At 36.2% G+C, this 26623-nt stretch overlaps 1 long non-coding RNA gene across 1 annotated transcript; it reads left to right on the top strand.

Moving 5' to 3' along the window:
- The first annotated feature begins 5951 nt into the window (after window positions 1-5951).
- Window positions 5952-7165, top strand: LOC132140362 (uncharacterized). The gene is made up of 2 exons (XR_009433785.1): window positions 5952-6613; window positions 6921-7165. It is a non-coding gene; the product is annotated as an uncharacterized LOC132140362 (long non-coding RNA).
- The last annotated feature ends 19458 nt before the right edge of the window (window positions 7166-26623 follow it).

Raw genomic sequence — 26623 nt, 5'->3', positions numbered from 1 at the left:
TTATTCAATAGTTTTTAGCTTTTATATGTGTTATACTTTAAATATTGTAAAATGTTAATAGTTATTGATTTACTTCTAAAAACCTTTTCATAAAATAGAAAAAAGAGTAATGTATATATATATATATATATATATATATATATATATATATATATATATATATAATAAATAAATAATAATAAATTATCTAATTAATAAAATAAATTTATTATAGATAATAAATAAATAAATACAAATAATGTTGTGTTGCAAAAAAAAAAACTACTAAAAGTAAATGAATAAAACTAAATAAAAATTTCTGTCATAATGTTAAAGTATGTTTTGATCAACCGGTATGTTGAAACAAAACTGTTGAAGAAAAGTCATTTTTCTTTCCTACCAGTAGGGGTAAAAAGAAAGGTTGTGAAAAATGTCCACTGTCCCCCTCTATTGATTGGCACTGGTTCCATGTCTCTGTCTCCCTGCTGTAGAAAGTTATTACAGAAAGAAGGTTAATTTTGGACATGCAGTTCCCTAATCAGCCACTTGGGGTAAATTGAAAGGTTGTGAAAAATGTCCACTGTCTCCCTCTATTGATAGACACTGGTTTCATGTCTCTGTCTCCCTGTTGTAGAAAGTTATTACAAAAAGAAGGTTAATTTTGGACATCCAATTCCCTTTTCTACCAGTAGGTGTAAAAAGAAAGGTTGTGAAAAATGTCCACTCTCTCCTTCTATTGATTGACAGTGGTTTCATGTCTCTGTCTCCCTGCTGTAGAAAGTTATTACAAAAAGAAAGCTAATTTTGGACATCTAATTCTCTTTTCTACCAGTAGGGGTAAAAAGAAAGGTTGTGAAAAATGTCCACTCTCTCGTTCTATTGATTGACAGTGGTTTCATGTCTCTGTCTCCCTGCTATAGAAAGTTATTACAAAAAGAAGGTTAATTTTGGACATGCAGTTCCCTTTTCTACCAGCAGGGGTAAAAATAAAGGTTGTGAAAAATGTCCACTGTCCCTGTCTATTGATTAACACTGGTTTCATGTCTCTGTCTCCCTGCTGTAGAAAGTTATTACAAAAAGAAGGTTAATTTGGACATGTAATTCCCTTTTCTACCAGTAGGGGTAAAAAGAAAGGTTGTGAAAAATGTCCACTCTCTCGTTCTATTGATTGACAGTGGTTTCATGTCTCTGTCTCCCTGCTGTAGAAAGTTATTACAAAAAGAAGGTTAATTTTGGACATGCAGTTCCCTTTTGTACCAGCAGGGGTAAAAAGAAAGGTTGTGAAAAATGCCCACTGTCCCCGTCTATTGATTGACACTGGTTTCATGTATCTGTCTTACTGCTGTAGAAAGTTATTAAAAAAAAAAGGTTAAATTTGTACATGCAATTCCCTTTTCTACCAGTAGGTGTAAAAAGAAAGGTTGTGAAAAATGTCCACTCTCTCCTTTTATTGATTGACAGTGGTTTCATGTCTCTGTCTCCCTGCTATAGAAAGTTATTACAAAAAGAAGGTTAATTTTGGACATGCAGTTCCCTTTTCTACCAGCAGGGGTAAAAAGAAAGGTTGTGAAAAATGTCCACTGTCCCCGTCTATTGATTGACACTGGTTTCATGTATCTGTCTCCCTGCTGTAGAAAGTTATTACAAAAAGAAGGTTAAATTTGGACATGTAATTCCCTTTTCTACCAGTAGGTGTAAAAAGAAAGGTTGTGAAAAATGTCCACTGTCCCCCTCTATTGATTGACACTGGTTTCATGTCTCTGACTCACTGCTGTAGAAAGTTATTACAAAAAGAAGGTTAATTTTGGACATGCAGTTCCCTAATCAGCCACTTGGGGTAAAATGAAAGGTTATGAAAAATGTCCACTCTCTCCCTCTATTGATAGACACTGGTTTCATGTCTCTGTCTCACTGTTGTAGAAAGTTATTACAAAAAGAAGGTTAATTTTGGACATCCAATTCCCTTTTCTACCAGTAGGTGTAAAAAGAAAGGTTGTGAAAAATGTCCACTCTCTCCTTCTATTGATTGACAGTGGTTTCATGTCTCTGTCTCCCTGCTGTAGAAAGTTATTACAAAAAGAAAGCTAATTTTGGACATCCGATTCCCTTTTCTACCAGTAGGGGTAAAAAGAAAGGTTGTGAAAAATGTCCACTCTCTCGTTCTATTGATTGACAGTGGTTTCATGTCTCTGTCTCCCCGCTATAGAAAGTTATTACAAAAAGAAGGTTAATTTTGGACATGCAGTTCCCTTTTCTACCAGCAGGGGTAAAAATAAAGGTTGTGAAAAATGTCCACTGTCCCCGTCTATTGATTGACACTGGTTTCATGTATCTGTCTCACTGCTGTAGAAAGTTATTACAAAAAGAAGGTTAAATTTGGACATGTAATTCCCTTTTCTACCAGTAGGGGTAAAAAGAAAGGTTATGAAAAATGTCCACTGTCCCCCTCTATTGATTGACACTGGTTTCATGTCTCTGACTCACTGCTGTAGAAAGTTATTACAAAAAGAAGGTTAATTTTGGACATGCAGTTCCCTAATCAGCCACTTGGGGAATAATGAAAGGTTTTGAAAAATGTCCACTGTCTCCCTCTATTGATAGACACTGGTTTCATGTCTCTGTCTCCCTGCTGTAGAACGTTATTACAAAAAGAAGGTTAATTTTGGACATCCAATTCCCTTTTCTACCAGTAGGGGTAAAAAGAAAGGTTATGAAAAATGTCCACTCTCTCCTTCTATTGATTGACAGTGGTTTCATGTCTCTGTCACCCTGCTGTAGAAAGTTATTACAAAAAGAAGGTTAAATTTGGACATGCAATTCTATTTTCTACCAGTAAGGGTAAAAAAAAGGTTGTGAAAAATGTCCACTCTCTCGTTCTATTGATTGACACTGGTTTCATGTCTCTGTCTCACTGCTATAGAAAGTTATTACAAAAAGGAAGTTAATTTTGGACATGCAATTCCCTTTTCTACCAGTAGGGGCAAAAAGCAAGGTTGTGAAAAATGTCCACTGGTCCCCTTTATAGATTGACACAGGTTTCATGTCTCTGTCTCCCTGTTGTAGAAAGTTATTACAAAAAGAAGGTAAATTTTGGACATCCAATTCCCTTTTCTACCAGTAGGTGTAAAAAGAAAGGTTGTGAAAAATGTCCACTCTCTCCTTCTATTGATTGACAGTGGTTTCATGTCTCTGTCTCCCTGCTGTAGGAAGTTATTACAAAAAGAAAGTTAAATTTGGACATGTAATTCTATTTTCTACCAGTAAGGGTAAAAAAAAGGTTGTGAAAAATGTCCACTCTCTCCCTCTATTGATTGACACAGGTTTCATGTCTCTGTCTCCCTGCTGTAGAAAGTTATTACAAAAAGAAGGTTAATTTTGGACATCCAATTCCCTTTTCTACCAGTAGGGGTAAAAAGAAAGGTTGTGAAAAATGTCCACTCTCTCCTTTTATTGATTGACAGTGGTTTCATGTCTCTGTCTCCCTGCTGTAGAAAGTTATTACAAAAAGAAAGTTACAGTTGGACGTGCAATTCCCTTTTCTACCGGTAGGTGTAAAAGAAAGGTTGTGAAAAATGTCCACTCTCTCCCTCTATTGATTGACACAGGTTTCATGTCTCTGTCTCCCTGCTGTAGAAATTTATTACAAAAAGGAAGTTAATTTTGGACATGCAATTCCCTTTTCTACCAGTAGGGGCAAAAAGCAAGCTTGTGAAAAATGTCCACTGTCCCCCTTTATTGATTGACACAGATTTCATGTCTCTGTCTCACTGCTGTAGAAAGTTATTACAAAAAGAAGGTTAAATTTGAACATGCAATTCCCTTTTCTACCAGTAGGGGTAAAAAGAAAGGTTGTGAAAAATGTCCACTGTCCCCCTCTATTGATTGACACTGGTTTCATGTCTCTGTCTCCCTGCTGTAGAAAGTTATTACAAAAAGAAGGTTAATTTTGGACATGCAATTCCCTCTTCTAACAGTAGGGGTAAAAAGAAAGGTTGTGAAAAATGTCCTCTCTCTCCCTCTATTGATTTGAACTGGTTTCATGTCTCTGTGTCCTTGCTGTAGAACGTTATTACAAAAAGAAGGTTAATTTTGGACATGCAATTCCCTTTTCTGCCAGTAGGGGTAAAAAGAAAGGTGGTGAAAAGGGTCCACTCTCTCCCTCTATTGATTTGAACTGGTTTCATGTCTCTGTGTCCCTGCTGGAGAATGTTATTACAAAAATAAGGTTAATTTTGGACACTCAATTCCCTTTTCTACCAGTAGGGGTAAAAAGGTTGTGAAAAATGTCCACTCTCTCTCTCCACTGATTTGACTCTGGATTCATGTCTCTGTCTCCCTGCTGTAGAAAGTTATTACAAAAAGGATATTTTGGACATGCAATTCCCTAATCAGCCACTTGGGGTAAAATGAAATGAAGTGAAAAATTTCCACTCTCTCTCTCTACTGATTCGCACTGGTTTCATGTCTCTGTCTCCCTGCTTAAGAAAGTTATTACAAAAAGGCAGTTAATTTTGGACATGCAATTCCCTAATCAGCCACTAGGGGTAAAATTAAAGGTTGTTAAAAATGTCCACTCTCTCCCTTTATTGATTTGAACTGGTTTCATGTCTCTGTGTCCCTGCTGTAGAACGTTATTACAAAAATAAGGTTAATTTTGGACATGGAATTCCCTATTCTACCAGTAGGGGTAAAAGGAAAGGTTCTGAAAAATGTCCACTGTCCCTCACTATTGATTGACACTGGTTTCATGTCTCTGTCTCGCTGCTGTAGAAAGTTATTACAAAAAGAAGGTTAATTTTGGACATGCAGTTCCCTAATCAGCCACTTGGGGTAAAATGAAAGGTTGTGAAAAATGTCCACTCTCTCCCTGTATTGATTGACAGTGGTTTCATGTCTCTGTCTCCCTGCTGTAGAAAGATATTACAAAAAGAAGGTTAAATTTGGACATGCAATTCCATTTTCTACCAGTAGGGGTAAAAAGAAAGGTTGTGAAAAATGTCCACTGTCCCCCTCTATTGATTGACACTGGTTTCATGTCTCTGTCTCACTGCTGTAGAAAGTTATTACAAAAAGAAGGTTAATTTTGGACATGCAGTTCCCTAATCAGCCACTTGGGGTAAAATTAAAGGTTGTGAAAAATTTCCACTCTCTCCCTCTATTGATTGACAGTAGTTTCATATCTCTGTCTCCCTGCTGTAGAAAGTTATTACAAAAAGAAGGTTAAATTTGGACATGCAATTCCCTTTTCTACCAGTAGGGGCAAAAAAGAGGTTGTGAAAAACGTCCACGGTTCCCCACTATTGATTGACACTGTTATCATGTCTATATGCCCTTTAACTAAAAAAACTATTACAAAAACACCGCCTACTGAGCTATAGCAAAAAACGAAGAAAGTTTGCACTTTCCCCACGGTCCCTAACTGAGGGCTCTGCTGAGAGCGTTCTCTCCCGGCTTTCTGCACATTGCGACGGCTTGCACGGGGCCGTGCTTATTATATCGAGGGAAAATATAGAAAAAGAAGGCTGTGAAACATGATCAGCTTTGTCCTTTTGGCGGTCACACTGTTTAGATTTTTTTAGGGCAATTCGTTTTGGAGTTATTGGCGTTTACCGCTGAATGTGTCACGAATATCGAAAACAAAACCAACTTAACCGCGCTATGTTACTTTCACTCTCGCTTGCGTTGTGCAAGTGATCTATGAGAAATCTGCTTGCAGTTTGTACGTCTAACCGGATAAACGACCGAGTAGTAAACGACAAGCAGACTTAAATGTTTTAAGATTTTTGGATATATTATAGCTTATTTTAACTTCTTTATTAAAAGTATGTATGTTTTCCCATCGTGTACTTCTGCCGTCGGGCGTTTCGACCGGAAGTTTACGTTCGCATGATGTTTATTCGCAAATAGACTTTTCTTTTTTCTGTTCACTCATAAACATCTATGTTAAACAGAGATGATCTATTAAACGCTCCTTTATCAAAATAAGGATTTATTATTATTATAATTATGTATAAAAGGTAAGGCAAATTCATTTTGTATATATGTTTGGGAAAGAGTACTTTACATTATTACTAGTATCGTTGATACTGTACATAAGCTAACCCTGTATAAAGTCAGGATATGCATAAGTTAACTAGATTCTTGCCGATCTTCTGAGTGGCTATAGGGCAAAAGAATCAATCTGTTTTAAATTTGAAATATTCATTTTTCCTGACAAACTACGTTATTGTAAAGAAAAACGAGTAGACTCTTAATTTCACTTTCGTTTATGCACAGTTAAATCTTGCTTGCTTGAAAAAAACGCTGTGCTGTTTTTCTTTAATATAATTGACATTTGATACGATGTTTTTCTGTCTGATGCAGACAATAAGTGTAATTAATAGCGTCTAAGCAGTTTTGGGCCACTGTATATGATTTCGATGGAAGCTCATAGACCCGACATCAAAACAGGCCAAATTAAAGTTTACCTTCCATGCAATGTCTAACCTCTTTCAAGAACAGTTTTTTTTTTTTAATTAATTTTTTTATTAATAATAGTTTGCTATTATTAATTGAGAAATTATTTACTGGTTACAGTTCTGCGATGGAGTTTACAGATGAAGAGAAAATATGGCTGCAAAGAGTGTCTGCTGAAGTAAGAATACTGTTTTTCCTCTCTCTCTCTCTCTCTCTCTCTCTCTCTATATATATATATATATAATTTATTTACTTTGTATATTATTCCAGCAGGGGGAAAAAATCATTGTCAAAGAACAAAAAAAAAACAAACAAAAAAAACAATTTAGTATATGCCATGTGATGGCAGTATAGTACAGGGCTAAGTTCATCATGTCCTCAGTTGTTCTACTTTGTCATTTTCACCTGTACTTTGAATAAAATCATCTACTACATAAATGTAAATGGAAAAATAATAATAAAATAAAAAAATTTAACTTATTTAGATACCTGAAGGAAATGAACTCACTCTAAAAGAGAAGCAATTACAGGAGAAAGCTAAGCCAGAGACTGAATTTCAAGCCCATCTCTTCCAAACTATGGCCTCCATACGATTTGGACTGAATGATATAATAACCTCAACAATAGAGGTGAAAAACTGTCCAGCAGAGGAGCAGCATCTCATCACAATGTGGATAAACATCAAATACCAAGAAGACGTCGCGTCTGCTTTTTCTTCTTGGTTATATAACAGTGAAGTCAGGTGACTTTGGCACTTTGTAACTAGCCACAAGGATACAAGTTCTTTTTTTCATGATCTCAGCAGGATATTCTCATGTCATTAATGTTATATTGGAGGATGTCAGGTGTAGATCATAGTTCCACCAGAGAATGTAGCAGCATTGAGTTTTAATGACCTCAGCTCATGTAATGTTTCCTCGACTGTGAACAACAGGACGCTTCACTGTGCTATTTAATGCTGACTTTGAGAAAAGAATGCTATTGCTGTTTGCATGCTCTTTTATTGGTGCACGATCTATGTAATCATGAGAAAACAGGAAACCAAGTTTTTTGTTTTTGTTTTTTTGTTATTGTTGCTTTTTGGTACGATACACATTAATGCTTTCGAAATGTTTGTCTTGCATAGTGCTCCAAAAACTCAGTATGCTTTGTTTTTATCATGTTTGCAGGGATGATAACATCTCTACCTCAAATACAACAGCAAACAGCACAATACATATTTTCATTTGCACACATGTATAACAAATTGGACCATGGGATCATGGATAAGTCCAGAGTTCTAATTCTCAGGTGCTTCAATTGTTTATTTGATTTATATCCATGGCTTCCACAAAGCTTATAAAAATTTTTATTCCAAAATGTCTGTGCATTCCACACTGTTTCCAAGTTTTGAAATCATTTTACTGTATTTTTAAGTGAATAAAAATTAAAATGAATCAATGGAGTGTATTCTATATATACTTTAATTTAATGCAGGAATATGTAAGATCTCAGTATGTTGACGATTACGATGTACGAGTACGATGACGATTTCAGTATATTTTTGGCTGTTTGTGTGCAGAAAATACGTCACTTGTTGCTATTACTCTGACATCCACACTGTGGTGCTACTCCGCAAGATAACAAACGCCACAATGAAAGAAAAATAGACCAAGTCAAAGAGACAGATTCAGACTGAAGTCTAATCTTCACTTCAGTTGAACCCTGGCCCCAAGTGATATATAGCAGAGAGCCACTCCAAGAATCTTCCATCTTCCATATGTTTCATCGGCCACCTGGCCATGCGGGGTAAATGCTCCATTAAGCTAAACAAACTGAGCTTCTGCACACAAAACTCAGTGTAAGAGGACAATGAGGGCTGCATGAGTTCTGTGTTCTGGATAAAGAGTCTCCAGCACACATGAACAGAGACATGGCTCATCAGCTAACCTCTGGAGAGAAACTAGTGAAAGAAACATGCAGAGATGTGCTAATACTCCATGATTGGAGAATCCTAAAATATATAATAATTAGAATAAATGCTTTTAAGATAAATATCAGAAATATTTCTGAAGGATCATGTAACACTAAAGACTGGAATAATGATGCTAAAACACACACACACACACACACACACACACACACACACACACACACACACACACACACACACAAAGGAACAAACTGCATTTTAAAATATATTGAAATAGAAAAATGTTATTTTAGATTGTAAAAATACTTCATGATATTATTGTTTTTGCTGTGTTTTAGATCAAATAAATGCAGCCTTTTGAGCAGCAGAGACTCCTTAAGAGAAATCTTACCAATCTAAAACTTTTAAACAATTTTAGCGTGTGTGTGTAATATGTATGATTATTACTATGAACAGTATATTTACAAATTATTTTGTATATTTACAAATTTTTTGTGCTCATAAAAAATGCTCATAAAATTAACATTATTAAATGTTACCAAAAGCATTTCCTGTTTTCCATGTGGTCTTGCAGTTTATTTAGTAGTTGTTTATTTATTAATTCATTCTATTTTATTAATTAATTTAATTTTAACTAATAAACAGTTCTCCATTTCTTACATCAACAACTATGGATGTGAACAAATCCCTAAATTATGGTGAGTTACCCATGAGGTTTTTGCATGGGAAACCTAACTGCCATCTTTAATATCATAATGTCACAAAATCGCATGGTTCTGCTTATGCATGTTTGATGACATTCTGGCACATCTGGAAAGATTGTTTGTGACCTCAAGCAAAGCCTTCCTGCAAAATCACAAGTATGACCTCTGCAGATGACCCGATGTAAATTAAGCAAACTGCTTTACACAGGCAGCTTGGCTGTAGAGGGGAGCATCACACTCAGCGCATGTGCAAGCACTTTTCAACCTTGAAGTACATAATATGGGTTTAACCCCAGATAGAACACAGTGAAACCAAATATTTGCTCTCAGGCGCACCACATCAAAAATTGCACATATATAACTGCAAGGGAACTGGCCTTGCAAAGAGCAATATATGTTTTCAGTGTAGCTTCAATTAATGTTTTCTGATTTATTTTATAAAAGGAAAGAGCTTGTACATTTTAGTTATAAGGTTTTAGCTGTACCAGAATGTTACATTGTCTTCTGCTGTGAATTACTAAAAAGCGAACCAAATGAATGGCCTGACCCCTAACACTGTTAAAGACTTACTGTGTAAATGAGCCCAGTCTTTGTAGCCCGTGGCCTGGGCATTTTGGAAACTTCCCCCTTAATTTGTGCCTTGTGGCTACAGAGGTCTGACCAATGACATGACATGAATAAATCATCTGTCAAAAAAAACCTCCAATCAGAAAACACCCCAGGTGCTCAGCAACAAGCCTCCAAAACCTCCTCCACACAACATGCCACATATAATGATCATTTGGTGGCCAATTAGTGAGTACCCCATGCTAGTGCTAACACCTTCCTCATAATGAATAGAGAAAAGAGACATGTGTTCTTCATAGTGTTGCTGATGTTTTATATTAAGCTGTGGTGAGATCAGGGCGCTATTTGGATTGGTGATTAAGGCAGCATTGAGCGACCGAGAGTTTTGTGTTGCACATTTTCCCACATGTAAAATAAAGGGAGGAGGGATGTGAAATGCTTCTTCTGTTGACACTCACTTGTTGACTAAGCTAAAGGGCCACTATGCCAAAAAAATAAAATAAAATAAAAATAAATGACTAAACTGGCATTTTTCTAACATGTATGCAGAAAGAGTTCATCTAAAAGCAGAAATTTGCCTCTTACATACAGAATTGCTTGTGGCTTATGAATGGCTGGAGCTTCTACTTCAGGCTTGTGCTCATTCACACAAATTACCGTCATCTATCTCTCAGTCAGTTAAGTCATCTGTCAATGTAAAGTGTTTGGACTGACAAAATGTTTAAGGCCTGTGCTGCCTTTTAAAGGGATAGTTTACCCACAAAATAAACATACTGTCATCATTTACTCAAGTTTACCCAAGTTACTGAAAATAAAGAAGATATTTGTAAGAATGTGGGTACCCTTGCTGGTCCCCATTGACTTCCATAGTATGGGAAAAAATACTCTGAAAGTCAGGGGGGGTCAGAAACTATGTCTTTACCCACATTCTTACAAATGTCTTTTTGTGTGTGCGTGTGCTTGTACATGTGTTCAGCAGCAGCAGCAGCAAAAAAAAAAAAAAAAAAAGAAAAAAACGATTTTTCATTTTTTTGTGTGGACTATACTATCCTTTTCAAAAGAGTTCCTTGACTGACAGGTAAATCTCTAATAATGATTTTAGACACACATATGCCTATGAGATTAAAAACTGAGTTATTGCTGTTCTGTTTCTGGAATCAACATGTCTTATTTTACTGTACATATCAAAAGTTTTGGCTTCGTAAGATAAACAAACTTGTGTATACCTATACCAAGCCTGAATTTCTTTGATCAGAATTACAGTAAAAACAGTAATATTATGGAAACATGACATTAATTTAAAAAAAAAGTGGCAGTAAAGCTCCATATTAGCAGTCATTTAGTGACACATGATCCTTCAGAAATCATTCTGATTTGCTGATCAAAAACATTTATGATTATTGTCAAGGTTGAAAAAAGTTGTGCTGCTTAATAAATTTGTGGAAACTGATAATTTTTTTCTGGATTATTAAGTACAAAAGAACTCCATTTATTAGAAATGGGAATCTTTTGTAACATTATAAATGCCTTTCACTGTCACATTGTATCAGTTTGATATGTCCTTGCTAAATAAAACAATTAATTTATTTTCTTAAAAAAAAGAATAGAATAAAATAAAATAAAACAGAAAAACACTTTTCACCGCCAAAGTCTTGAAATATTAATAACAGATGCCCCAAAAGATCATATAGCCAGGAATCCAGATCAGGATAATTGATTGACTGTAAGGATTATAAGTGTGGCGCCAGAGCTCAAGTCATGATACCTGGTTTCTGTTCAAAGACTGTCTTTCTTGGCTAGCCAATGCAACCAGTGCTGTACTATTCTGATTGGTTACAGCTGAAGAACAGCATTTCATATATAAAACATTTTAATTTTGCACATTCATTTCTTTTGTAGTGTTTATTTTAGGAACTATCAAAAATAAACAGAGCTAAAATTAAATTATTTTATTTCATTTAAATGCATTTTTTTTTAATTCTGCAATTTCAATCCAGCTGAACAACACCATTTCATTTTTAAATAATAATTTTACATGTTCATTTCATTTTCATTTCATTATCGACACGCAGAAAACAAAAAAGTTGTGAAAGTGCAAGCTCTCTATGGGTATAACGTCAACAAGCATATACATAAACTCACTTGGCGTCTAAACACAATTATCACGCTCGATTTCAAACATCTTTTTTCAACTCTCTCTCTTTCTGCCTCTCAACAGGCCAAACATTCAAAAGGGGACATATTTCAGAAGGGAAACTAAGCAAGACAGAGGTATGCACTAAAAGTATTTTCCCTATTTTTTTCTTCCTTCTTTCGCTCTGCTTTTTCTCCCTCCCTGGAAAGAACGTTTACTTTAGGTCCTTAAGAGAGAGGCTGGGAGGCTCGAGTCCCGATTTAGGTGCCCACAACTCACCAGGGCCTGCAAGCCTGATGAAGTTCAAGCTGACAGCTGCATAAATCACAGCCCACTGGAGCTAATAGGTGGCAGTATTAAAATCCAGCCCCCCCGCCTCGGACCACCCAGGTAGCCTTTACAGGAATAGGAGCATCCAGTCATATCTAACACAACTGAAACTGTACAGCCATCTGAGGCACTTAGCCCCCCGCTCGCCCCCCTTCTGGCTGCTCCTCGACGGGTGGGGGGCTCTCTTAGTAACACAGGAGAGGAGGATGATTCATATTTGGCACTTCCATAAAGGCTTCAGATTCAGGCCCAATATGGCATAGTCTGTCTAGCTCACGTTCTTTTTCTCTTCATCTGGAAAAACCTATAAAAATCTAAGCCAATAACCCAACAGAAGTTACTAGCTTTCCTCTCAGAAAGAACTTGTGAACTGAGCCACTGTTAGTCTTTTAAAAGTGCAAAAATACCATGTTAAGATATTGGCCCCCATTAGGCCAATTCATAAACATTAAAATACATAATAAAATAACAAAACATAAACAATATGGGTGTTAAAATGATTACAGGGTGAAAAATTGCTTAGCTTTTCTTTGCAAAGTTCAACGTTGGTAACACTTTAATATGAACAGGCATGTATGACAGTTAGTGGAAGTTAGAGAAAAGTGTTTATAACGTTTTAAATATGGATATTTTTCTTACAAAAATGCATAGATTCGCCTTTATTCACTCGCCGGAGCCATGTGAGGCACGTTTCATTACGGATGTATGCACTTTATTGCACTTCTTTGGACTGTTGAAAAAAAATAAAGTGCCATAATAAAGCTTGGAAGAGCAAGGACAAATTTTTAACATAACTCTAATTTGGATTTGTTTGGATGCCTTGACGGTGACTAAAGCATGGGCTAATTTTCATTTAGATAACATGAACTAACATTGAAAAGTACTTCTAAAGCATTTAGCAATTTTAGTTTCATGTTAATTTTAATATTTACTAATACATTATTATAGTCAAAAGATGTATCTGTTACTATTATTAAATGGACCTAATCTTACATGAACTAACAATGAACAGCTGTATTTTTATTAACTAACATTAACAAAGGTTAATAAATACTTTACTGCATTAATTCATGTTATGAAGCACTTTATTGTAACACGTTTCTATCCACTTTTGCTTATTGCCATGAAAATCATCCCACTAAAATGATTTAAACAGCTTTCATCTCAAATAATATGTTTTTACCTTTGTCACTGATTTATTACAAAGCTTTTTATAAAACGTTAATTATAACATTTCTACTTTTAAATCTGTCCATTTTTACTTTCATTGTATGTGCATAACTTTAACCTCAAGTTTTGCTTTTTTTTCTTATAAAAAGGGGGGACAATGAGTACCCCTTTAACCTCTGTTACTTGAATGAACCAACACAGTACAGCCAAAAAAAGCAAAAGAATTGTATTGCATAGTTACCGTATTGTCTGGCTACAAGCAGTGTAAAAATGGGCCTCACCTTCCCAGTGGGCCCCCCACATAGTGGCTTGGCCTACACTCACTTCAGCTCTGTTTTCCCCATTTCAGAGGGTGAATCCCACGTTCTGTCATGCTATATCTGAAATCAGACCTGACAGAATCACTTCGGTCCCTAGAAAGCACTCTTAATCCTCCTGCTGTTCGTCAGAGCACTTCTCTCAAAGATCAATTTAGATTATACTGGGGATGTATGACTGCTTAAAGATGACACCGTGACTGACGCACATATTTTGTGGTTGTCATGAGCTACAGCATATGCTTACTGTTCACTATGAGCACATTGAACCTTATTAAAAACTAGTTCACAAGCATAAACCACACTACAACATGTTTATTTCCTCTCATGTTTGATTGTATGAAACATTTAAACAACTTCGAGCTGTTGTTTTGGCCTAGGGTGACCTCATTGTAAACTGTTTTTCTAGTCAGTTGTTGGGGGATTTAAGAATCATCTTGGAACATTTAAGTACACATTTATCATATGACACCTGGGATTCACCACACACACACACACACACACACACATGCACACATGCACACACACACTTCCACCGCCACACACGATTATTTACCTTACAGGCAGCTTGCTCTGTTCTTGCCTTTTCACAAGATGCATCATCTTAAAATGATTTGTAGTTGCTCTTTTTACAGTGTGTGGGATCTGGAAGCAGTACAACTGATTAAAACAACCTTAAATTATGAAGCCCTCAGAGATAGCGGAAGTTGCCTCTAGTAATGTGTGAAGTGCAGACAAAGATACTATGAATGAAACCTTGTCATTGCTGAATTACAGACATTGCCCAAAGCCAGCAAACTTCACCACAAGAAATCACATGAAACACATGCCCTGTTATTATTACTACTGTAAATGATAAATTTTCAAATATGAAAATGTAATAGTAATGTATTATTTCATTAATACAGATATATTCATAGTTCTAGTAAAATATGTATGTATGTATGTATGTATGTATGTATGTGTGTGTGTGTGTGTGTGTGTGTGTGTGTGTGTATATATATATTGTGTGTATATATATATATATATATATATATATATATATATATATATATATATATATATATATACGCATATACAGGGGCGAAAGTCTCATCTAAATGTTGGGGGGGACAATAAACATAACATTTCTCACGAGCAAGTTTGAAGGGGACACCAATAAAACAGGCAAAATTGTACTTAGGATATGTGTACAGAGAAGAAAGCCTTACTATTGCATGGAGACCGTTCCATTATCCTTCTTCTCAAAGTTTCTTTCTGGTTCAGGTTCAGGTTCACTGAAAAAATTGACTAAATTGACCAAAACATTCTGCAAAACATTTTTTTTTTTGCAATGTTTTTGAAGATGTTTACAAAATCAAGCCATCAAAATACAGTGGAATTTGAACTTAACTTCAACTTTTATTTATTTGTATAGCACATTTAACAGCAATGTTGTTGCTTCACAGTTATAATTAAAACATGCATATATAAAAACATTTGCCATGCCTAGCAAAATGAAGCATACACCCTCTTAGACGTACACCCTCACACAACTGTATAGTGAGATCGGTATAGACGTGAAAGAGAGGGGAAAAAACAAAAAATAATAATTTATTATGCAATGACTGATTTGTTCAAAAAGTGGATTCATTCAGTTAGGAAACACCTCCTCATTGTGTTTCTCAATATTAGTGCTGTTACTGCTGTAGATTCGTTTTCAGCTTTTTTCGTTGGTGAAATAGAGCTAAAACAGGCAATATGGTGCCTAAAATGCACTTAATATTAACTTTTTGTTTATTCAATTTTTATAAAAATCTAAATCACATTTGTTATGCTAATATCTGGAGAACAACTGCACTCTTGGTATGATGTTATATTAGATTGACTATATTAAATGAAGTAAACCAACCAGTGGCGGCTCGTGGATTTTAAAATAGAGGAGGCAAACTAATTGTATTGGTCTGGGGATCCCTGCCGATTGTTATTATTATTATTATTTGCTTAACCACTTTAAAATGCCTTTTTGGTGGCTTTTAGTCAGAAACCGTAAAGAAAATAAATTCTATATCGATACTCATTATAAATACATGGTAAATTATCAGCCCAGCCGCTCCGGGAGACGTTCAAACTAATAGCACATAATTTATGTCTCTATGATGGTGGGTTGATATCATAGACAGTAAAACAAATGGACACAGCGACCCCATTGGAACTCAATTGAGACAAGTGAAGCCCATTTTTAGCGATTTTTAGCACTTCCGTTTCTGACGCGCATACTCAATCTAAGCTTGATGATGTCAGCAACCTGTCTGACAGATGTAAATCTTCTAGTAGCTGTGCGTGCAAACTGCCATCGTTAATCTTGCAGAGACGGCGAGCTTGAGCGGGGAGTTCTTTGGCGTGAGTGAGCAGGAGTAAGTATTCTGATTAATTATTTTGTATAGTATTTTAAAATGTAACGCCAGGGCTTGTATCTATGGGCTTCTCTCTTGACGTCTCCCCGATTGCTTGCGAGCTTCTGTACGGCAATTTCTCTACTGTGCGAATCGTTAGCCTATTTTTACAAAAACTGTTTCTACGGGGCCATAATGTAACATAGAAGGTAATGGAGCCCTTTATACATTGTCGTGTATCTTTAGAAATTAATAATGGACAAATGGAGTCTTTAAACACCTCAGATGTAAAGGTATTCGCTGTCAAAGTGACGCCAAAATGAATGGGAGTCAATGGGATGCTAACGCAAGTGAAGTTCTGCTACAAGATGGCGGCACGTGGCCGACTTCAATTTCCTGTCGACTTCCTTCCCATCTGGTTGATATTCCAGAAGGGAGGCTAGCATCCTCTATGATGTTACTTTTCTCAGCACTCCTCAGCGCTGAAAGTGAACACTCGATGCTAATTGGTTTCCCTGGCCTCCCCCTCCCCTTCCCCTTCTGTTTCACTTAGCGGTGTAATTACATCAGCAGATTCGCCACATTCGTGATAGAAAAGCGGAGCTTTCATGTAATGGTATTACAACTGTGAAATTACAAACAAAATTATATACATTCTGAGACATGAACCGAAATGAATAGTGAATTTTATTAACATTAAATCTTCCTCATTTTCACCTCAAAATTTGGGGGAAAACTTTGCCTCCCCTGCCTCACCCAACGAGCTGCCACTGGAACCGACTAAATCATAGTGAACGTGGGAAAATCTAAATGCGCACCCGCGCTAATCTAATCTAACGTACAATACTGTGTGTGTGTCGGTGGTGAGGTGAGATAAAAATGGGAGCAGGCAGTGGACCAAAGCAATGTGAGGCAAAGCAGGGGGAACTCGAGATGTTTAAAACTTTTTTTGTTGTTGCTCCGTTTGCATTTGTATTGTTTTACTACTTACACAATTAGTTTAACTATATATCATTATATTATTTACAATACACATATTTCAATTATATTTTAGGGGGGGACAACCCTCAGATGGGTATATATATGTGTGTGTGTGTGTGTGTGTGTGTGTGTGTGTGTGTCTGTGTGTGTGTACCTACTTAACCATATTTTGAGACAAATTTGTACTAAACATGACAAAATCTCCAAAAACCTCCCTTTGGGGATGTCCTCATTTGAAAAAACTGGTATAAAAATAAAGTAATTTTTTTTTTAACTGTAAAAATTATGGGGTGGTGTAAGTGATGGGTTAGAATTAGCTTATAAAATCTATAACTAAATGTTTATAAAACAATAAGTCTATGTAATGTCCCCATTTAGACAACACATTTTAAGTCCTGCATGTTTTATCTTAAAGAAAACAATCATTTTTATCATTCTTGTAAAATAAAATAATATAAAATAATTGCAAGATGCAAGACAAACATAAGGGTGCAAGATTAAATAATGTATGTAATATTATTTTGTTATTGTAATATTCTTTAAAGTTTAAAGTTTAATAAAAAATGTTTTTTTAATTTTAATTATGTTTTAATAGATTCAGTATTTAATTATAAAATCGAAAAAAATATCATTACTCTAATTTCAGAATATGAATATTTTCTTATGCATCAACCACTAAAAAACAAAAACGAAAACAAACAAACAAACAAACAAACAAAAAAATCCGGTGACTGAGTCTCAGCAGGTTATTGCTATTTTAATGTCACATCCAAACAAAATTCAGCATGTATTTTTCATGCTGGTGAGTTGATGGGAGGAATGTTGCCTATATGCATGTCAAAGCTTGTCAAAGCCCAGCGGTGAGCTGCATTTCAATGAGAATCTGCGTGCATTCAGCAGTCCCTTCAACTTCCATTACAGTGACACCACTCCACCCCTTCACACCATCAATACCACTCTTGTGCTCATGTCTGAAAAACAAAAATAAATAAACTCACTCAATTCATTGCTAATGACCAGGCTCTTAGGTCATTGCTTTGGCGACCTCAGGATTTGGCCCGTTACAGACACAGTATGTGTGTGCTTTACAGTCTATAAATGGTTTGAGGTCATAGTCCAATAATGACATTTACAGTAAAAGCTGTGTATGGGCGCTGATGAAGGGCAGTTTGAACATTTGAGGGAAAAAGGAGAAAAAACACAAACACTGTTCCAAACAGTGCTCACCCCAGGAGAAAATGAGACACTCTCCCTCCTTCTGTACACATGAACACATTCAAGGACAACAACATATCAGAAAATGTCAAAGGCAAAAGGAGCAGAGCTGCTGGAAAATAAGAAAAATAATACATTTGTGTCAAGCGAACAGTTTCTAAGGAGCACCGTTTTATTTTTCAAGAGCATAGTTTTTCATGTCACGCCGCATGACAACCTGTTTTATGTCTTGAAGTGATGCTATAAGACATGAAGCATTCAGTAATAATAATTTACCAGACAACATATCCTGGAGAAGTTTCACAGGTCTATTCATTTCGGTCCTGACAAGTTTTTGACCGATTAAATGAAATAACTTGGTTATAATAAAATATATTTTAAATTTATATGTTAAAAGACACCACCATTCAAAAGTTTGGAGTTGGTGAGATTTATATATATATATATACATTTTTTGTGAAAGAAATATATACTTTTATTCAGCAAATAATGTGTGAAATTGAGTAAACGTGACAGTAAAAAACACGTACAAAACGTTTTATTTCAGATAATTGCTGTTCTTTTGAACATTCTGTTTATGAAGGAAACCGGGTGTTTTTTTTTTTTGTTTTTTTTTTTACATAATTTGAACTTGTTTCATATTATTGTAATAATAATATGTTTCTAAAACCGCAAATCAGCATATTAGGATGCTTTATGAAGGATCATGTGATGCTGAAGACTGGAGTAATGAAGCTGAAATTCAGTTTTGCCAACACAGAAATAAATAGCATTTTAGAGTTATAAATTGAGATTTAAATTGTAAAAATATCTCACTGCTTTTACTGCATCTAAAACTGAGTTGCAGTGAAAATGGTTAAACACATACACAGTCCCTGATCAGTGATGACTGTAGCAGTGCGCTGGACATGAAGAGCGTTGTGCCAGGGTTCTGCGGTGTTATTCTACTGTGGTTGCGGAGCAGGATTTGAAAGAAACTAAAACAGGGCTCTCCTGCAAGTGGCCAGTGAAAGCACGTAATGCTGACCAGGGTGACCACAGATGAAACCTTAAGTGTGGTAATAGTTTTAAATTTTAGGGCAGTTTTTCTTCTTTGGGTTAAGAGGTTTTGCAGCTTTTACCCACCTGCTGTCTCTTTTTAATGAGGCACAGTGTCCGTATTCAGTGTGACCAATATGCATTGGAGAGCCTTTTGAAGAGATTCCAGTCTTTGCTTCTTGAAAGCTTCAAGCTGATTACAATCCCCGTCCTCAGCGAGTGCTGGGTCCAAGTATATGTCTGTCTTGAATCCTGGATTAATTAGACTTCTGTGATACGGGCGAGAGGCCAAAATAATTTTGTAATCTGTCTTCGAATAAACAAGAACCTTTGGGGAATGCTGCATTCCTCGGTTTTTGCTTCATTAGGACCATGCAGTTCTTTTGAGAGAGTTATAATGGGATTTCTATGGATTGAGAAGCACCCTGAGTGCTGTAATGTTTAGTACCGGGTGCATTATCCCATTCTAAGCACTTCGAAAAATTCACTCAACTTTTTTTTTCTTTTTTTCTAACACTAATGTCTGTTTTTCATGATCTCCCATTGAATACTTATGACCCTGTGACCGAATGTTAAATTTAATGCCCAATTTAACACGGGCTTTCTTGTCAGATGCCTCTTTGTAGTCGTGGTCCTTCTAATCCGCCAGCAGGAAGCTGGGTGTTGTTGATGTCTGAGCTACACCAGCGGAGCTCCATTGTGCGGCTGTGACAGACTGTCCCTGGGTCCGGCCCCAGAGCTGTCAGGTCTCGCTGTCACACTTCTCAGTGGGCACGCCACGGCCAGCCGTCAGGGGTCCTAAAGCCAGGTCTCGAAGCAAGATGCCAGGCTCGGCTGAGTAGCAACAAGCCGTGTCAGGCTCCAGGTTTCATGGGTGAAGTGCGGCTTTGTTTGGGTGTCAGTGTATCAACAGACGTCTCAGAATCAGAGGTTAAAGAAATCTGCCATTCATTTGGAGCGCACCACACAGCTCAAGTGTTACAGTAAGGTTTGGATAAATATCAACATGAGTTCCTGGAAAAAAAATTTATGCCAACTGATTGTTGATTGATTGTTGATTGAACTGATTGATTGTCAGATGACATGACAAATCACAGCTTGTAAACAGTTCAGGCAGCTCTCATGTCTGTAAAATGGCTTTAGCAAGAGAAAAAAGTAACATTCCATACTGTTCAAAAGTTGATTTTGTGTCTGTGTGCACGCGTGTGTGTGTGTGTGTGTGTGCACTCTTAAAATAAAAAGTGCTTCACAATGCCATAGAATAATATTTTTTGTCTAAATGGATTCATAAAGAATCTTTAACATGTGAACAACCTTTATGTTTCACATAGAATTGTTCTTTGCAGCAAAAGAAGGTTCATTAGATTATAAAAAGGTAAGGAAGAGATGGTTCTTTAAAGAACCTTTGACTGAATAGTTTCTTTCCAACAAGAACACATTAAAGTGTACAGACATTAATGTTCTAAAATATTTATTCTACAAATATTTCAAATGAGTCCTGAAAACTGTTTTCAACATAATAATAAGAAATGTTTCCTGAGCAGCGAGCAGCAAATCCCTATATAACAATGATTTCTGAAGTATCATTTGGCACTGAATACTGGAGTAATGGCTGCTGAAAATGCAGCTTAGCTATCGCAGAAAAAAAATCTAGCCCACTGCTTGATGATTATCAACATAACATGTATTCACATTTCAGCCACAAAGTGTATGACCCTTTTGTCACTACATCCCTTGACTGCACACAGTACAGTAGCACACATTTCATCCAAGAGAAAATACTAACCGTTTTCCTTTCCTTTCATCTTTCACCTAATCCTTTGTTTGTGCAGCTCTTAGTCTTGTCATCGTGGTTTATTTAGGTGCTTTGCCAGTCTTAACAGAAGTTGTCTCTCTGCACTGTTACAGTCCTTGGACAAGCCTGCTGCTGAGAGATGTGAAAGGCCCAGCATTTGCAACAATCTTATTTGCTTTGTGGTGATGATTATGTTAAGCTTCACTTTTACACACCTAAACTAAAGGTTAAGAAATGTCTCTTGGGTAAACTGTTAGTTAAACTACACTCGGATTACATAAACTATACTACACTAATCAGATTTACAGGGGAGACTATCAAAATGCTAAAACACAATAAGAGAATAATAGGTATGAAAAAATTTTAAATTACTTAAAAAAATAAAAACCTGTATGAGTTAGTTAGTTAGTTTTCATATATTTAAAGTCACTAGTTTGATTTTAATTGAGTAAAACCATCACCAGACTCAGCAGTCTTAGATTGATGGACAAATTATGCTCTCACATCTGGAAACATAATGGGTGTTACTGACAAAATAAGGTACGACTCTGAGCTGAATTGGTAAGTTGACAAATTTGGTCCACGAATATGACTTCATCTTCTCTGTCCAGAGGTTATATGGACGGCACAAGAAGGAAAAAGTTTTTATTTTCTCACAGCTGCGAAGAGCCATGACTCATACCAGAGCTTGTCACAAACGGTTGAGTTTTGACAGTTTAATATATAGACTGTGAAGTCTTCAGACAGACCTGTGTAGTCACAGAAGTGGGTGTATGGAGAGAAACAGTTCCTTTGTTTTGCTGGATGAAGCCATGGAATTACAATATATTTCTAGTAGTGCAACTCCATTACCTTCACCGAAGTGATGTTAATAAATAAAATATAAAAAAATCACAGACTGTGAGATAGTCTAACATGTCTAACTTTAACATTTGTGCAATGGACACTTTTGAAATAATATAACAGCATGTTTTAGAACTGGTTTGTGTTGGCAGAACGAATTTGAAGATAACTTTGGACTAGAAAAATGGGCGAAAGTAGAAAGCACTGCATTTTACAAATTTTTCCAAGGGCAATACTATTGTTATTAAGTTACTTAATATATTTAAATATATTTGGAATAAAAATGCACAAATAAAATGCAATAAAAATAAAATTGAAGCATGGAAAATTGCATTTATATAAAAAAATGTATATAAAAAAGCCATCCAGTCTAAATTCTTTTTGATAATGATATGGAAACGTACCTCTAATTAAACATATTAACAAACTAATTAGCACCCCTAAACCAATTTGCAGTGGCCTCTTGCCAGATAAGAGAGTGAGGTATCTGCCGAACACTTCACCTGCCCTCTTCAAATAGAACCACTGGTCTGTACTGACATTTCTTTTAACAACATGATTATAAGCACAGCGCAGGCCGCGGGACAGTGGGGGGGTTGAAGTTTCCAGCACTCGCTCAAGAGAGGGGCGTTCCTCTGCAGCCCAGAGCGCTGAAGGTTGAACTGGATAATTACAGGGAGACGAGACCTGCGCTGAAAACACCACTTCCACCTGAACCATGTCACATCAGCCCTGATTTATTCAATAGTGGAAGGATTCCTTGAAAGCCTTAAATAAATTTTAATTGCAGTAAGCTGGTTAACACAGGAGCTTAGACGTTCTCACTGACTCCTCCCCTTCTTCCCTCTTCTTTTGCTGGGAACTTTGAGGGGATTAGGAATTGGTGGCGGTGATGGAGGGGGTTGTTGGGAAAAATTGTGAGCGCAGCATGGCTCCCACAAGTCACAGAAAACTCATGCTGGATTGTTTTAGCTTCCAATGCAGCTGCTGGGAAAATCGCCATTAATGTCCTGTATGTTTTCTGTAGAAATGCAAAATCAAACTGAAACACACATACCAAATAATTCCCCCTTTTACACATATGTCAGTCAAAAAGCTCACAATATAGCAAAACTGAGTGATAAATACATGCGGTTGTATGTGTTTAGACACTATAAGGAGTTTCTAATTTGAGGCTAATTAACTATTAGGTAAGTGTGTGTAGGTAAGTGTGGCTTTGACAAAACAAATCACTGATCAACATACTTAGTAGATATTAATTTCTTCAGTTGTACCCTTCAGCTAAACTGCATTCTCAAGGTTCTTGTCTCGCTTGTTAAGTCATGTTGTGGCATTTATGGGTTTGGTGTCTTTGTTTTTGTTCCTATGGGGTTGAAACTGCTTAGCATCCCAGCTATTTCTGATGTCAATGGCAACCTTAATTGAAGTGGAAAGGAGATATCAGAATGACTCAGATCTGCCATGATCGGAAAAAAACCTATGATCTCATATCAAGCAGTGTTCAAAATCTCCAGACATTCAGTTTAGAATATAAATAAGCCAGTATTCTAAATATCTATTAATAAGAACTAATGAATGCAATGTGTAATGAGGTAAGTATTTATACTCACATAATTATTTATTCTTTTTGCAGAGGCTTTGAGCAGAAGACGCAAGAGCAATAACAGCCATTAAGCGAATAGCAACACAAACTGAGATTCAGCTTGTACTGTGCAGATCTTCAAATTCCCAAATGATTCTGAGGGTGAGAAAGAGCATTTGGTTTCTGAGAAAGCATGTTTTTGGCTGGCCTGAAGGAGGATGCATTTCAAAGAGCTTCAGTACATGTCCAGGCCCGCTGGAGGGGCAGATAGAAGAGAGAGAGAGAGAGAGAGAGAGAGAGAGAGAAAGAGAGCAAAAAAAAAAAAAGACAGACAGACAGACCCAATTACTGACCCTGGGAGGGAGTCAGAATTCCTCAGATTAGAGTCACTGGCAGTTTGCTTCACAAATGCATTTCTCGTAATTGAGTACGCAACCTGTCTCCATTAATCGCCTGTCTTCTGCCAATTGGTGAGATCAAACCATCCAAGCACGCTGAAGTTATTAACAAATACTGTTAGATTCAGTGCTAATTTGGTACTATTTTTTAAAGAAATCAAATGATGATTGTTTTTTAAGTTAAGGTTTGGCATTTATTGCCTCAAATTTTAATCATGTCACTCTCACCAAAAATGGTGCCAACTTATTTTCATTTAATATATATACTTCACCTTATACAGGAAGGCGTCGACTCGCATCTGCTTCCAGTTTAAATCAAAGAGCTTTTTTTTTCTACAGCATATATAATGTGTATGCTCAGGCCCTATTAAGAGAGTTCCCTGTGTTCCAGAGCCAGCAGATATAAAATGTAGTAAAACTGCATATGATGGAAAGCTTAATTTACCATAAAGGAAAGTTATGATGTTGCAAGCAAATGTTTTTCATAGCATTTATCACCATGCTTGGACATGAATAGAGGTATCATTTAACATTATAAAAAGACTTGATTTGTAAAAAGCAATTATTATTAGTTCTGAAATGTTAAAATTCTCTGAGTTACCACAACACAGAATGTGCACAAACATAATCCATTTGGACATCAGTCAGCACTGTGACCCATGTCATGGTGACATATGGCCCAGCATTAACCTTCACTCGTATAAAGGTGGGATAGTGTCATTTGGGGTCTCTATGTGGCTCTCTGCCATTCTGAGATGAAGCCATCGATCCATGCCTTTTCAAAGCTTCTTCTTTCAGCCATACCCTCAGGCCACTGTCTTTAACAGATGGGCCATTCTTCAGAGGCAGCCTTGCCTCAGATGGTGATACAGTCACTTTAGTTCATAGTTGGGTTTGAGACCTTTGAGGCAACTGGCTATACCCTCTAATTAGGCAGTTTGATGGCTGCTTTCACTCATTCTGCAAAGAGCTTGAGAAGCCCAGTGAAGAAGACAATGGGAACAGGTAATTAATTCATTTCACAATGATATTCATGGGAATATCTGAGTGACTATGATAAAACATAAGCCCTTTTAAGACGAACACCCAATACCCAGATAACAAACGTGTGTTTCAAGAAAATTTACTAATGTTCTCATTAAGTTATGAAAATATTATTCCTGAAAGTTCTCTGAACATTCGAAACATCCATTTTTAAACCACTTATTTGGTTGTGCACACATTGGAGATAACATTAAGGGAGTGTTTTATCATTTTGCAAGCATTATGGGAACGCTACTTTAGAACGTTCTCTGAACATTCTGAAACAATTAGTAACATTTAAATAAAAAATAAAAAAAAGTCTAAATAAATTGTTGCAGAACAGAAATTTCATGAACAATGCATAACTAATGTTTTAATAATTTTTAAAGAAGTCATGAATTGAGAAATCCTTGATGTTTTGACATGTAAGAGGTTATTGTACTATAAAAACAATCATATGAGTTTTAGAGCTCAAAACTTCCTTGTTAGTTCAAAAACAGCTTTTACTGAATCCAAGATCATAATTGATATTTGATTTTGTCACATTTTGAAATAAAAGACCTTTTTTACACTTACATGAGAAAAGTGGAAGCTTCGAAATAGTTGTGTAAAATAACTTTAGCTGGAACCTGTATCACAATGCCCAAAGCATTGTATTGTTCTGATTTACTGATGTACAATTCAATAGATGTATAATAGATAAAAACATATTAACCACATTTTACAATCATTAATCAGGTTTGACAGAACTTATAAAATTTTTATTCAGATGCATATTTAATGATTTAAATGGGAGTGCACAAGCCATGCTGTTTTTGTATGCACAGTACTTCATAGTAAGACCAGCTTTTTATTAAATAAATTCAAGAATAGCATACAAACAACCTGTATACTGAGCCAGGGCCTCAGGCTTTGAGGAGGGGCCTCCATAGCATCCCCTATATGCCAGTCCACCAGTCAAGATGGGCAGCAAAATACTGTCTCATTGTTTCTTGGATATAGCTGAATTGTCACCTATCTGCATTAAATCAATTAAAGGGTTAGTTCAACCAAAAATTTAAATTAGGCTGCATTTTACTCACCCCCGAGGCATCCGTGTATATGACTTTCTTCTTTCAAATGAATTCAATTATAGTTATGTAAAATAATTTCTTTGATCTTTCAAGCTCTATCATTGCAGTCAGCGGGTGTTTCATTGCTTCAATCCAAAAGACATGAAATAAAAAGCGCCCATCAATAAAAAAAAGTATTTCACACAGCTCCGGGGGGTGAACAAAGTCCTCCTGTAGTGAATAGATGCGTTTTTGTATGAAAAATATCCATATTCAAAACATAATAATTGCTTTAGCTTGCACTCATTGTTCATGAAAGCAGCTTTGGGTGGTTGACATATGATTTCGGCTTTGCGCATGCACCGCTCAGAAGGGACGCACGTGGAAACGCAGCGGAGAGATCAAAACAAACAACAGTCACATATTAGAAGTACAAAACGAGGATTTGTAAAGTAGAATGTTGGAGGATTTCAATATAAGCCAAGAGTACTGATAGTCCTGTTACACATTTGAACTTTCACTACCAAAATGTGTTGTTACCAACATTTGTACTTACCATTCAGTGGGTTGTTACATGTGTGTAGTTACACACATTACATCTGTAGATACTATGTACCAATGTGTACATTGTGGTTACATACTACGTACACATCTAGTTACTCTGTAAGTACACAGGTATTAGGCACACTTAATATAAAGTGGGACCCAACTTTTTGATAGGTGGGACCTTTTGATATTCGCTGTTAGCTTGG

This window comes from Carassius carassius, chromosome 5, assembly GCF_963082965.1.
Source record: "Carassius carassius chromosome 5, fCarCar2.1, whole genome shotgun sequence".
NCBI lineage: Eukaryota > Metazoa > Chordata > Actinopteri > Cypriniformes > Cyprinidae > Carassius > Carassius carassius.
The sequence above is the reverse complement of the archived record's forward strand: the minus strand, read 5'-3'. Positions and strand labels throughout refer to the sequence as shown.